Below are 12,917 nucleotides of genomic sequence, written 5' to 3'. Positions count from 1 at the left end.
TTGTTGAAAAATGCCAACATTGCCCAAAGGTCACAGTGTGGTGCAGCATGACATCAACAACAGTTGTGGGTACACATCTCATTTGGGACACAATGAATGCAGAACAGTAACTTAATATGCTTGAAGATTATGTTCACAGTATTGTATCCACATGGGACAATTACAACAACCTAATCTTTATGCAAGATGGGACCCCACCTCTCTTCACAAGTCCTTCCATCCGTGGCTCATCACCCATTTTCCAGGATGCTGGCTGGGACGTCGTGGTACCCTTGAATGACAAGCAAGGAGTCCTGACCTAACATCCTGTGACTTCTTCCTCTGGGGTAGGCGAAAGAGGAAGCACAAAACCAAAAACTCTTAATGAATTGGAGAAGCAAATTCGCCAAGTTCTTGGAAACACCGCTGGATTATCTGCAGAAGTCTGTCACAAACATCCCCTTCTGTGTATGGAAACTGGTGATAATATGGTGCTTATGTGGAATTTTAGCAATGCATAACAATTCTACCATTGTTAAGGAATAAAATGTTTTTTGTTTCATGAAAATGAGTTCAGTATTAAAAAAGTTATAAACAATTTTCAATAGGGAGTTGCAGAATGAAATGATGTACTAAATTAATATAAGAAAATTAAGATAACTAAATCAGGGAATAGAGCTTTAAGTAATAATAATAATAATCATCAAATAAAACTAATTTTAAACAAATGAAAATATGCTTTCACAAGCATACATCTATTCAAAACTACAATCCTATCTCTTCTTTACAATAAACTGCAGATTGTTAGAAATAATGCTAAGTGGTTAGGAGACCTATTTAATATATGGTCAGACAGTACTGATCTGTGAGGTGTTTGTTTAGTGTGTTCTTTTGTCAAGTTATACTATCAGATCACATCCTAAACAGATTTTTTTAAAGTTTTTAAAATAAAACAATTAAGAGTATATGCAATGTTGACTGTGGCTGTGAAAGAGATTAGATTACACTCTTCAAAAAATATTATGAAAGTATATTTCCACTTATTACAATCATGTTTTTCATCATTATAAAAAGATTAACTCAATTTCATCATATGATTCTCAGATACACGTTAAATATAAATAACTGACTTAACTCAATGGTATAGAAATTATTTAATATCATATCATAAATTATTTACATCATTATAACATATCTCAGTGGTGGCATAACTCAATCGTATAGAAGTTATTTAATATCATATCATAAATTATTTACATCATTAATTCATTTCATCAGGCATTCAAATAGTACATTTATAGAAAAAAATTACTACCTAGATTAAATAAAATCCATAATAAAAATACAGTGGGAGCATTTAACAACCTAGGAAAAAAACAATGATAAGTGGTTTTACACTAAACCTTGGCTGGAAATCCAGATGAGATTTTCAGTTTAGCAGTCAATTATATATTAAGTGAAGTCTAAGGTTTGTAAATTAGGGTAAAAGTAAAAAATAATTTATAAACATATCAAATATGTTACATACTGACCAGACATGATGCATATTATGTTATATTTGAACAAATCAAAAAGTACACACCTTGGTGAAGCCTGATCCAAAAGCTAGTAACATATGAACCAAATATCTCATTCCAGAAATTGTCAGGGATTGATTATTCAATATATGTAAGTATTTTGATAATAAAATGCAGTGAACCATATTAATATGAAATAAAAATCAATTAAAATGTTATAATTTATTAATTATAGTAGGAAGTTAAATACTGAATGGCATGCTATAAAAAAAAGATCATAAATGTTAGTTTTTTGCACAATCAAATATTGCTGTTAAATAATAATTTAAAAAAAAGTAAAAACAAACCTGAACATCATCTGGTAAATCATCAGCTGTGAAATCATTTTCAATACGTGCTGTTAATTGTGCATCAACATCATTCAACCATTCTTGGAATTCAATGATATGACCCTCTGATTCTTGCGCTTCAGCCACTGACACCTCAAGTAACTCAGTACGATCCCTAGCCTACAAGAGCACGCATACACAACAATTGCAATGCAAAGATAAAGAAGGAATGAAACTGATTTACCAAAATAAAATAAAAAAGAAAAAACTTTAATATGCTGTTTAGAGTTCAAACAGTGACACTCAAACTATGGTAAGCATAATATCAGATCAGAAGGTAAGAGTTTCAGAGATCAGTTTGGTGTAAAAAGTCCCTTCTTCTTTAGCTCTTACTATATGAGGTCTGTTCAAAAAATACGTAGACTGTTTGAATTGCGCGGGTCCAGTTGGTTCCAGTCAAATCCGCTTGGCATTGCCATGTTTATACAGATCAGCTGATTACAAAGAGTTTTTTGATTACAAATATCATTATTGGTTGCTTAGCTATGCGGTTAATTGTGAAGTGTGTTTTTTTTGTTTGGCGGATTTTAGAATGAATGACTTGAAACAAGCAAAGAGTTGCTGTGAAATTTTATGTTAAACTCGGAAAATCTGTGAGTGAAACTTTTGATATGCTCAAGACGGCTTACAGCGACGTTGCTATGAAGCGTGTGACATATTTTAAGTGGCACAGACGTTTTAAAGATGGTTGTCAATCGATTGAAGACGATGAGCATTCGGGACATCCTTCCATGTCAACTGACGACTCACACGTAGACAAAATCAACACCCTGGTTCAGGCAAATCGACATCTGACCATCAGAGAAGTTCATTGAAGTTCTTAAACATCTGTGGGACACTATCTAGTGGAAAAGGCTAGAAATGTGGAAGAGTGGTGATTGGTTTCTTCATCATGACAACGCTCTAGCCCATTCAGCCTTCAGAACTCGTGAGTTTTTGGCTAAACACTCAATCACTGTTCTTCCCCAGCTACCCTACTCATCTGACCTTGCTCCTTGTGACTTCTTGTTCCCCAAACTTGAAAGGTCTTTCAAACTTCAATGGTCTTTGAAAGGAAGAAGATTTGAGACGATTCCTGAGACTGAGGCAAATGCGATGAAGGAACTGAAGAACAACACAAAAGAAGCGTTCCAGGACTGTTTCCAAAAGTGGAAACACTGTTGGGATAAGTGTGCATGTTGGGGAGGAGAGTACTTTGAAGGGGACCCAGACAAGTAACTTCTAAATAAAGTACATTTTGTTTTATGACAGTATACGTATTTTTTGAACAGACATCGTATGTTGATGTGGAGGAGATTTATATTTCTACAAGCACTACAGCACTTATCTATTTAAAAAGATATAATTCTAGGAATAAGAAATTTTCCTTAAGGAAGCCTGGTAACTCTTTAGTATCCAGAGGACTTACAACATTTGTTATAGTATATTATGGACTATATCTTTATAAGAATTTCTGAGGTGGTCAACACAAGATTATTGATCAGTATACTGTGTGTTGTTTCCAGCCTAAATTAAGATACCTATATTCCCTGAGAAAATTTAACAAGGTAAGCATACCCACCTAAAAGGGCACCTTTGGGTGGGTTTGTTATTTCAGTTTTGTTCTCTTCCTCTAGATAGATATCCTCTACCTAACTACTTACACCTTCACCTTGGCCTCTTCTTGGCTGAAGAGGTTTTTTGTGTTTTTTTTGTTATAATAAATCAAGTGAATTCATGCTAAAGGTGTGAGAAACAGATGGATGTTATTACTAATGCAATTTAATAAGGGTGGCTCAACCTACCCTATGGAAGTTTATGTCTATAAAAGAGGTTGTATAAAATGCCAAGTTGATCTAATAAACTCTGATTTCCTTTTTCCTTATAATACAATAAGAAATATGATACATTATACAGTTTTGTCAGAGCATATTTTAAATTTTTATTGCATTTGTTTATAAAGCATGTTATTAGGCTAAGTTATATGTTATTGATATTCCTTTTTTTATTTATTATAATAATTTTATTCTCCTGTACCTTCATAAAGCTTTCAATGTTTGTTTGCCTTATAAGCATATAAGATACAATTATACTCGGTACAGGTTGAATATCAATCTGGTTGTACAAGAGCTTTCTTCTTTTTTTTTTTACAACTGCTATTTCTAGTTTTACACTTAGAAAGGTTTGAGAATTTTGATTTAAGAGAAGTGCACTTATCAATTCAACTACATCAGCCTGAGAGAAACAACATTAATATAAATAAGACCATACAGTCTAACAGATAATTATTTAATAACAGATTATTTTATGGGAGGCTGGAGATCAATATTACCAAATGTCATTTGTGCACTGTAAAATATATTATTTACAGGTTGAACAATATATTTACATATTTATTCACATAATAAATAGGCACAGGGAAACAGGAAATTTTGAGAGTAGTAGTGGGAGCCCTGAGGAGCTGGTAGAGAGGTAAGAATGGCATCCTTCTGCGCACAACTACCTGCCATTTAATAATCATGGACCAGTGGATCGGTACACAATGTGCATTTGCCATGAGGGCATTTTACAAAAATGGTGACAGTGTGATTGCTGCTCAATGGGAATTCTGACATTAAAATTTAGAATGTCATGGTTGCATTCCATTTTGCCACGCCATCAAGATATAGGTTGAGAATTTTGAGGAAATGGGTATAAGCTCAAAAGGTAAAACCACCAGGAGGAACTCAATGAACCCTAGAAAAAACAGTGAAACAGTTCGAGACTCAATTGGAAGGAGCCCATGATGACCAACAAGTAAATACATAACATTATTGAATCTAAGCCAAACAAACTTCCGCCAAATACATCAAAGTGATTTGAATTTTCCTCTTACAAAATTGAAGTTGTACAGGAACTGAAACCATCACTACATGGTCCCATGAATTCACATGGAAGTGTTTCAAAGTACCATGCAAAATCACAGCATTTGCTTCCAGGAATGCATATGTTTGAATGGCCATCATCTTATGGACATTGTTTTTAGAAACTGAAATTTTTTGTGTTGGGACACTTAATGGCACGTAATTTTTTTTTGTTTTTAACAGTAAAACTTTTAAATTAATTTTTTTTACTTTTGAGAGAGTTACTTCAATATTTCCTGTTTCCTTGTGCCATACTATATTTTGTTTGTAAATTCGATATTGTTATTCAAGTGTAGGTTTTTTAAATTACAATTAATTTTCATTTAACAATTGTTCCACAGGAGTGTGCAAATTGTAGGTACTAGTTTTTAAGTTGTTAATAATTTGAGGCCCAGCTAAACCAAACAAGTTATATTCTATAATATTAACAGCTCCAAAAGCTCCTTGATACTGTGAAAGTACCACCAAATCATGACCTGACATAAGTACATCCTGTCTGGTTGATGTATAAATTATTTCACCTGTTATAAATGAGTCCTTAACAGCTGAACAGTTGTTTTATCATATTATTGGTAATAAGTGTATTTGTTTTTTTTTAATTTATTTAGTTTTTACATTTTTTAATTTGTTTTTGTTGTTTTCTTTTTGCATTTTTGACAATACAATTTATTCTAAGTTTAGACTAAGTATGTTATTGTATATATTAGTTTTTAGTTCATGTTATTAATAAATTTTTTTGTAAGTATTATATCTCTAGGAGAGCAGTTTATGAGTATAAATTACTCATTTATAACTGTTTATGTGTGTGCTAAAATATTTTATCTTTTTTAATTTTTTTTCTTTTTTATTTGACCCTAGTAAACAGGTTATTTTATTGAGCACACAATGTTAGGTGGGATAGCTACATTAATTTTATAAAAGCCTGTCTTTATTTTGTACTTTATGAATTTTGAATAAATATTTATTGCTATATGAACAACTAGAAATTTAATTGCTTTATTGGTTTAACATACAACAATGAATTTTATGTTACAGTGAAATTTGCTGATGGAATACTATTCTGCATTGTTTTCAGTTTCCATTATATAGAAGAGAACAAATTTTCATAAATTCCACAATTTTATCCATTCACAGAATAAGGGAAATCAAAATCAAGATCACAAAGACCTTTTAATGGATAATATATTATAAAATACATAAGTGAATCTTAAATGTTATTTTTAATATAAGCCAAGTTTTTGTTATTTCTATTTTATTATTGGGCAACAACTATTAAGATCATTACAGCTATATGCTGAAAAGAAAAAACTGGATAACATTAGACTCATAATTTATTTAAAATGCAAAGAAATTTTTCAGACTGATGCCTTAATCAGTTTGTTTTTTCATGCCTTTTATACAGATATTTGAAATACCTTTAATATACTACACTTTTTTTTCATGGAACTACTGCAGTTAGTTCCATTAACTGAAATTAAATTACTTGTTTGGTTAACGGAAAGTAGAGAACTTCCACAAAAACAACAGAAATAAAAAAAAATATTATAACCAAAAGAAGAAAATTTCAAATAAGGTTATAAAGAGATTTTCCATTATAAAATTCTTTAGTTAAAAATTAAATAGTTTACAAGCTATATTCTAGAAACTGAAGAAATAAATGGTCCTGATAGAATTATCTCAGCTGGCTTGAATTTTGTTTCCAAAATATAAATCTACATAATCTATATACAATAAAGCTGCAAAAAAAGAATTAAGATATTATATACCACATTACTATATAAAATTAGTTTGTAGGTGGTGGTTCAGACCAAAGACATAATAACCACAGTTAGATGCCAATTTAACAACAAAAAATTCTACATTTTGTTAGTTGTCAACAATTAAATTAAATGTTCTAAATATTTTACAATTCTACAATTTACAAACAATTACTTTAGGTTAATTTGATAGAATACTATACAAAAACCTATTACAGAGGTAAAAATAACTATTAAATACTATAGTCAGAGATAGGTGGAGATAAAATTATTAGCTAATTCTAATTCAAATTAAAAGTTATTAACGCAGATGTTAGTTGTTAACTGCTCACCCAAGAGATAGAAATTAGAGCATAAGCTATAGTAATGAAAACATTTTTTGATAAACTTTTTATAATCTTACACAGTTCAATAAAAACTTTATGTATATTATTACTGAAAATCTACATTTATAATTGGCATATAGTACGACAGTTTTTGTTCATATTAGCACTTAAGTATTGTAAACATTATTATTAATTGCAATTTTTAATGTTGTGACCTAATGTTGAAAACTCTTCGCTATGAAAACATGGTTACACACCATTCTTTTTATTAACCGCACCACCTTAAACCACAACCTGATGAAATCTCCTTGCAGTTAATTTATCAAATATTTTAATTTTGTTCATGCTATTACACAATTAAAACAAAAATAAAACAAAATCACAAAACATGCAGAAACAGCTTCTTTTTCATAAATACCACAATCGTACATCATTTTTTGTGTAATTGTAATATATTAGTGGTGTTTTACATTTAGATGGATTTAACAATAAATATAACATTTTAATATTGCAAATCATGTTACTTACGTTAAAAATTATACATAGATTATATTAACCAGAAAAATTATTTAGTTATTTCTAAGCAATGTGTTATTATTATTAAGGGGTGCTTGGCTTTAAAACAATAATTGTGAGTGGGGTACAGTAAAGACAAGCAATGAATATGTTTTTCAATACTTACCTATTTATTAAATATGATGTGAAAGCAGAAATGATTTTTTTTTATTTAAGTTTTGTATGACTTTCCATATGGCTCAAATATAAGCCATACTTTTTGTAAAACATTGATTTCAAAAATGGAATGGTAGCTTTACATGCAAATTGTGAAAATAGTTTTATAAAGATTTTAATGACTAATCTAACTACTGGGCATTTCCAAGAAACCTTCCAACACTTTCAGTGTTTCTTTGATAGCTATCAAATCGATAATGCTACTAGAGTTTGGAAACTTGAAACGATGTATCCTGTTACCAGTATGGAAATACCAGCGCATTGCCATGTACCTTTAGAATATATGTGATATTATGATGTAATGTTTCTACATTGTGATCATTTTAATTACATCTGATATAACTTTGTTCACACCATCAAACTTTTATAGCTAACTACAGCATAAGTTTCCATACCTGTTCAAAGTTAATTATAACTGGAGCTTACGTTCAGTAATTAAATAAAATCTAAAGCACATATGAAGACTGATTACAGAGGTTTATGCTACATATATGAAGTTAATATCAGTTACTGCAGTAAAAGTGATTAGGCTTTAATGAATGTTATACAGATTTACTACAGAAATATCAAAATGAATTGTGGGAAATTTATGACATTTGCATTGAGTTTTATAAATTTTAAGTTGAATGCATTATAGAAAGATTTGGTCACAGGACTACAGTATTGATCTGCACTTCACTTTCTCCAATTATGTATAATATTTCCCATTTCATTAAAATCTAAGGATGGATGGTTGACTTACTTGTAAGTGTGGCTTATATTCAGGTCATTTGGTAATGTAAAATCAGGTACTGTTTAAATAAAATTTTAATGGTAAATATTGAAAAAATATTGTACAATATTATAATTATAATAATCATGTTTAATAAAACATGATTGAATTTCACTGCTACATAAGTAAAAATCTGAGATGATATTCTGCGATGACTAGTGGCAAAATTACATAAAACTATTAATTTTTAATACAAAAAATCTGGTTCAGTCTACCATTAAAACAATAGTATCCTACAGTAAGTAGAGATATGTAAATTCTAAAGCAATCTATAAACTGACATACTAAAATCTTTACAACATAGGTAACATTAGAAATTCAAATCTGAACTCAAATGTAAAAACAGCAAATCTTATTTCATAATTTTCTTATCTCACTACCCAACAAACCAAAAAACTGGACAGACTGGAGCACAAAAATACTATGTAAAATCTCTTACACAAACACTATATGTCATTAAATACATATGGCGCTTCAAAGAAAAGAAAGAAAATTAAAGTGCACCAGATAAACTTAAAGACAAAAAACATTTAAATATGAAAAATATATTAACTAATATTTTATGAAATCTACCAACAATTGGCTTAAGCAGACATGTAAAATTTTTATCTAGTATGCAAATTCCACACACTACTGTATTTAACTGTTACAAGTAGAATTACTGTGAAATGTATATAAAAAAACCCTGCAAAACTGCATCACTTGCCATCTGGTTCCATCTACGGCATCATACTGGCACTTTCTAATAAAGCCACTTCTTTACTGTGTATAAACTGGTTACTCCCCATGTGGACTGTCCAAAGATTCTGTTTTCTGCCTAAAGTTGCATAAAAACCAGTTTTTATGGTTTAATGGTTTAGATACCTGTCACCTAAAGCCAGGCTTCCTAGTCCATCTAAAATTTAATAGAACTACAACAGAGAAAATCTGCACAGAATAATTGCAACAGATGTAAATAACCAATCCTTCATATATATACACGTAACAAAAAGAAATAAATAGATGTAATGAAACTATGATTGCTATTAACAGCAACATATACATATGTAAGATATATAATTTCTTTTACCTGATCATTCAGATTACTCCATCATGATGTAATTGCTGATACTTCTTCAGCAACAGTAGGTGGTATAACCTTCTCGTCAACTAATGATTTACCTAAATTTTGTATTCTTGTTAAACGAGTATCTGGATGATTGCGAATATAATTTTCAAGATCCTTGAAAAGAAATACATATTATATTAATTATTTTGTAACAATAAAAATATATTAAAGTAAAGAAATAATACAAATATTACAACCATTTCAACCAAAAATATCTGGTTGAAATGGTTGTAATATTTGTATTATTCACATTTCAACCAAAAAAATCTGGTTGAAATGTGAACATAAAATTTCACAGCAATTAGTAAAGTGAATTTTATTATTTATCAAACAAATACTATTAAAAAAGAATAATGTATACTTATAAGGATATAAAATAACTACTATACTATAGATTTAAAATATACTATAGAATCAAAATTATATTTAATAATCTGGTTTTCATGCATTAACAATCATTGCTGGATGCACTAGGCCTTTGGATGAGTTAATAGGTATTTATGAATTAGTTGCAATTATATCATTGTAAAGAGAAGATCTATCAGTATGTAAAGATACACTTTCGTGGGAGGCAGAAAGTCAAAGGGAAGAGTGATACGGAACATTTTATTTTAGATAATTGCTGAATACTGATAATTATTAACTAATTACTACGATCTCAAAAAATAATCTAGCCTCATAGAATCATTAGTTAATTTTTTTCATTAAATACTAAGAATATATCACTAAAAAGTGCTAATGGGAGTGTAATGTAAGTCACTAAAACAGTTTTTCTGTGGTGCTACAATATCCAGTTAACTACTCTCCATTCAATACTTATAATGGATATTTTTACATTTATTTAACTATTTCCTTTATTATCAGATCTAATTTGATGGTCTAAGTATGAAAACTATCTTTGATTAAAAATCATCAAAAACTAATGTCATTTGTTTGCAATCTCAGAAAAATGCCTAGCTACAATTGGCCATGCATTATAAACATTTGTGGGATATTTTGTAAAGTTTATAGTTTATCTTCAGAATAAAGAATTAGAGCAAATAAAATTCATGTTGAGACAGAAAGCAATCTCAATAGCATAACTAATTTTGGCTTTTAAAATTCTTAAAGCAAATACTTTTGTTAGGGGAATATACCAAACTTAATTATTTAGCTTTTTTATTAATATGAATTTTCTTCTTTAATTTAATACTATAACATATATGGTATGCAATTAGTGAAAGATAAATAATAAATGTTTTAAATTTAACCTGTCAGAAAAATCTTTTCAAAGAAAAATTATGTATTATAAACTGACTTAAATTTACCTTTAAATTCTCCATACTGATTGTGATGCATCATGTAGCAATTTATATTTGAGAAAAACAGACTCTGTCAATTCATGACATTTTTTATTAAGAACAGACAATCTCTCACCAAGTTTTAATACATTATCTGCACCACCACTAGTGAGTAACTCATTACCTACAACAGCAAAAGAAAATAAAATGTTTTGAAAAATAAATCCATTTTTAGATTGGTTAGTCTAATAAATTACAAAAATTATATGACAGTCACATAAATGTCAATACTCTACATAATTAACATAAAACATTGATACATTCAATATCACTTTCCTATGCTTGACATACAGAAAGCTTAAATGACATAAAATACTCTGTAAATGAAAAACACATGTATTTTTATCATTCATTTTTTTAATCCTATTATATTTCAAAAACTAAATCTAATTATATTTCAAAAAAAAAAAATGCTTTATTATCAGTTGCATGTTAAAAATATCTTAAAAATATCTGTTGCATGTTAATTTACTACAGTCATCTTTGCACATTATAAAGTATTGTAACAAGACCGGTATAACGGATCTGAGTAACAGATTCTTGGTAATTAAGAAGAAATTGTAGAAAATATAATAATGGGAAAATCCAGAAAGGGGCTAAAATATGAACCCTTTAACAAGCTAACAGGTCCGTTTAACAATCATCCATTTTGTAAATAGTATATAAATAAATATTATAAATAAAGTATATAAATAATCAATTATTAAAGAGTGGAAAAAGAATTTCATTTGAACAGGAGCAAAGGGGAAAAGTTACATCGTCATTTATGGGTTCCAGAAAGAAGGTAGCATCTGAAAAATGGGAAATGAAAAATTGGATAATTTGGAAAGAAAATGCAGACTTTTGGTTGGATATAAGAAATGCAAGAGGGACAAGACTGGTGGATTTCTCTAAGGAAAACTCTTTAGTAATTGGTAATATGCTATAAGAGATGCTGATACACATGGACATCAAGAATAAATGGAGAGAAGTACCAGATAGATTACTTTGTGATAGAAAACCGGTATAGGAATTAATTAAAAAATTCATATGCATATCCAGGTGTAGATATAGATTCGAATCATAATCTTGTGATGGGAGAGTTACAGATGAGGATGAAGAAAGTGAACAAAGGAAAAAGAAAGGTACTTAACAAAGGTTAAATAGGGAGGTACTGAAAGATGGAGACAAGAAGGAAAGCCTAAAGGAGAATTATTTGGTAAATAGAGAGAGAAGAGAAGAGGATACAGACCCAAGATGGATACACAAACACAAGATGGATATATATGAAGGAGGATCTAACTAACGCCACCAAAGATGCTGTGGGTAAAAAGCAGACTAGGAGGATAAAGAAAGAATGGGTTACTGAGGTGATGCTGGATAAAATGGATGAGAGAGAAAAGTGGAAGAATATCAGAACAGAAGATGGTAAGAAGATGTACAAGAAACTAAATAATGAATAAAAAGAGATGGAAAGAGTGCGGCAAGCATGGTTGATGGAAAGGTGTGAAAATATTGAGAAATTGGAGAGGGTAGGGAAGTTTGAAGAGATGTATAGAGCAATTATGGAACTGATATTTAAAAAGGGAAAAAGTAAAACTAGAATAGAAATAGCAACATAAGACGGGGAGATGGTTGATGGGAAGAACAAGGTTCTAGGTACATGGAAACGATATGTGGAAGGATTTATGAAGCAGATAAAAGACCAGAAATATGATTATTAAGGCATGAATTTGGAGGCCTTTCAAATGTGGGTTTGGAGGAGAATGGAAAAGATCAGCTGGATGGAGAGAGTTCGGAATGAGGAGGTGCTTCATAGAGTGGGAGAAGAGAGGGCGATTATTGAAATAATAAAAAGAGAAAATGCAGTTGGTTGGGACATTGGCTGAGGCGTGACTGCCTGTTGGTGATGGCATTGGAGGGATTTGTAACGGGGAGGAAAGCAAAAGGTCAGAAACGAATGAAGCTGGTAGACAATATAAAAGGGAAAAGTTACTATAAAATGAAACAGATGATATAGAATCGAGCAGAATGTAGGACGGCCATGTGAAAACCTGCCTTTGGGCAAAAGACTATTATTATTAAGTTAAAAACAGCTGACAGTGAGGTACTCTCAAAATCATTATTGTGTTAAAT

At 30.1% G+C, this 12,917-nt stretch overlaps 1 long non-coding RNA gene across 1 annotated transcript in view; it reads right to left on the bottom strand.

The window, feature by feature from the left end:
- The window catches only part of LOC142327498 (uncharacterized), a 35,309-nt gene that overhangs the window by 3,621 nt on the left and 18,771 nt on the right, over positions 1-12,917 (bottom strand). Inside the window, exons 4-6 of the long non-coding RNA XR_012757001.1 lie at positions 10,770-10,926; positions 9,424-9,576; positions 1,844-2,005 (exon numbers count right to left, since the gene is read on the bottom strand). This is a non-coding gene — a long non-coding RNA (uncharacterized LOC142327498). The remainder of the gene's footprint in view (positions 1-1,843; positions 2,006-9,423; positions 9,577-10,769; positions 10,927-12,917) is intronic.

Source organism: Lycorma delicatula, chromosome 7 (genome assembly GCF_047948215.1).
Source record: "Lycorma delicatula isolate Av1 chromosome 7, ASM4794821v1, whole genome shotgun sequence".
Classification (NCBI taxonomy): Eukaryota; Metazoa; Arthropoda; class Insecta; order Hemiptera; family Fulgoridae; genus Lycorma; species Lycorma delicatula.
The sequence above is the reverse complement of the archived record's forward strand: the minus strand, read 5'-3'. Positions and strand labels throughout refer to the sequence as shown.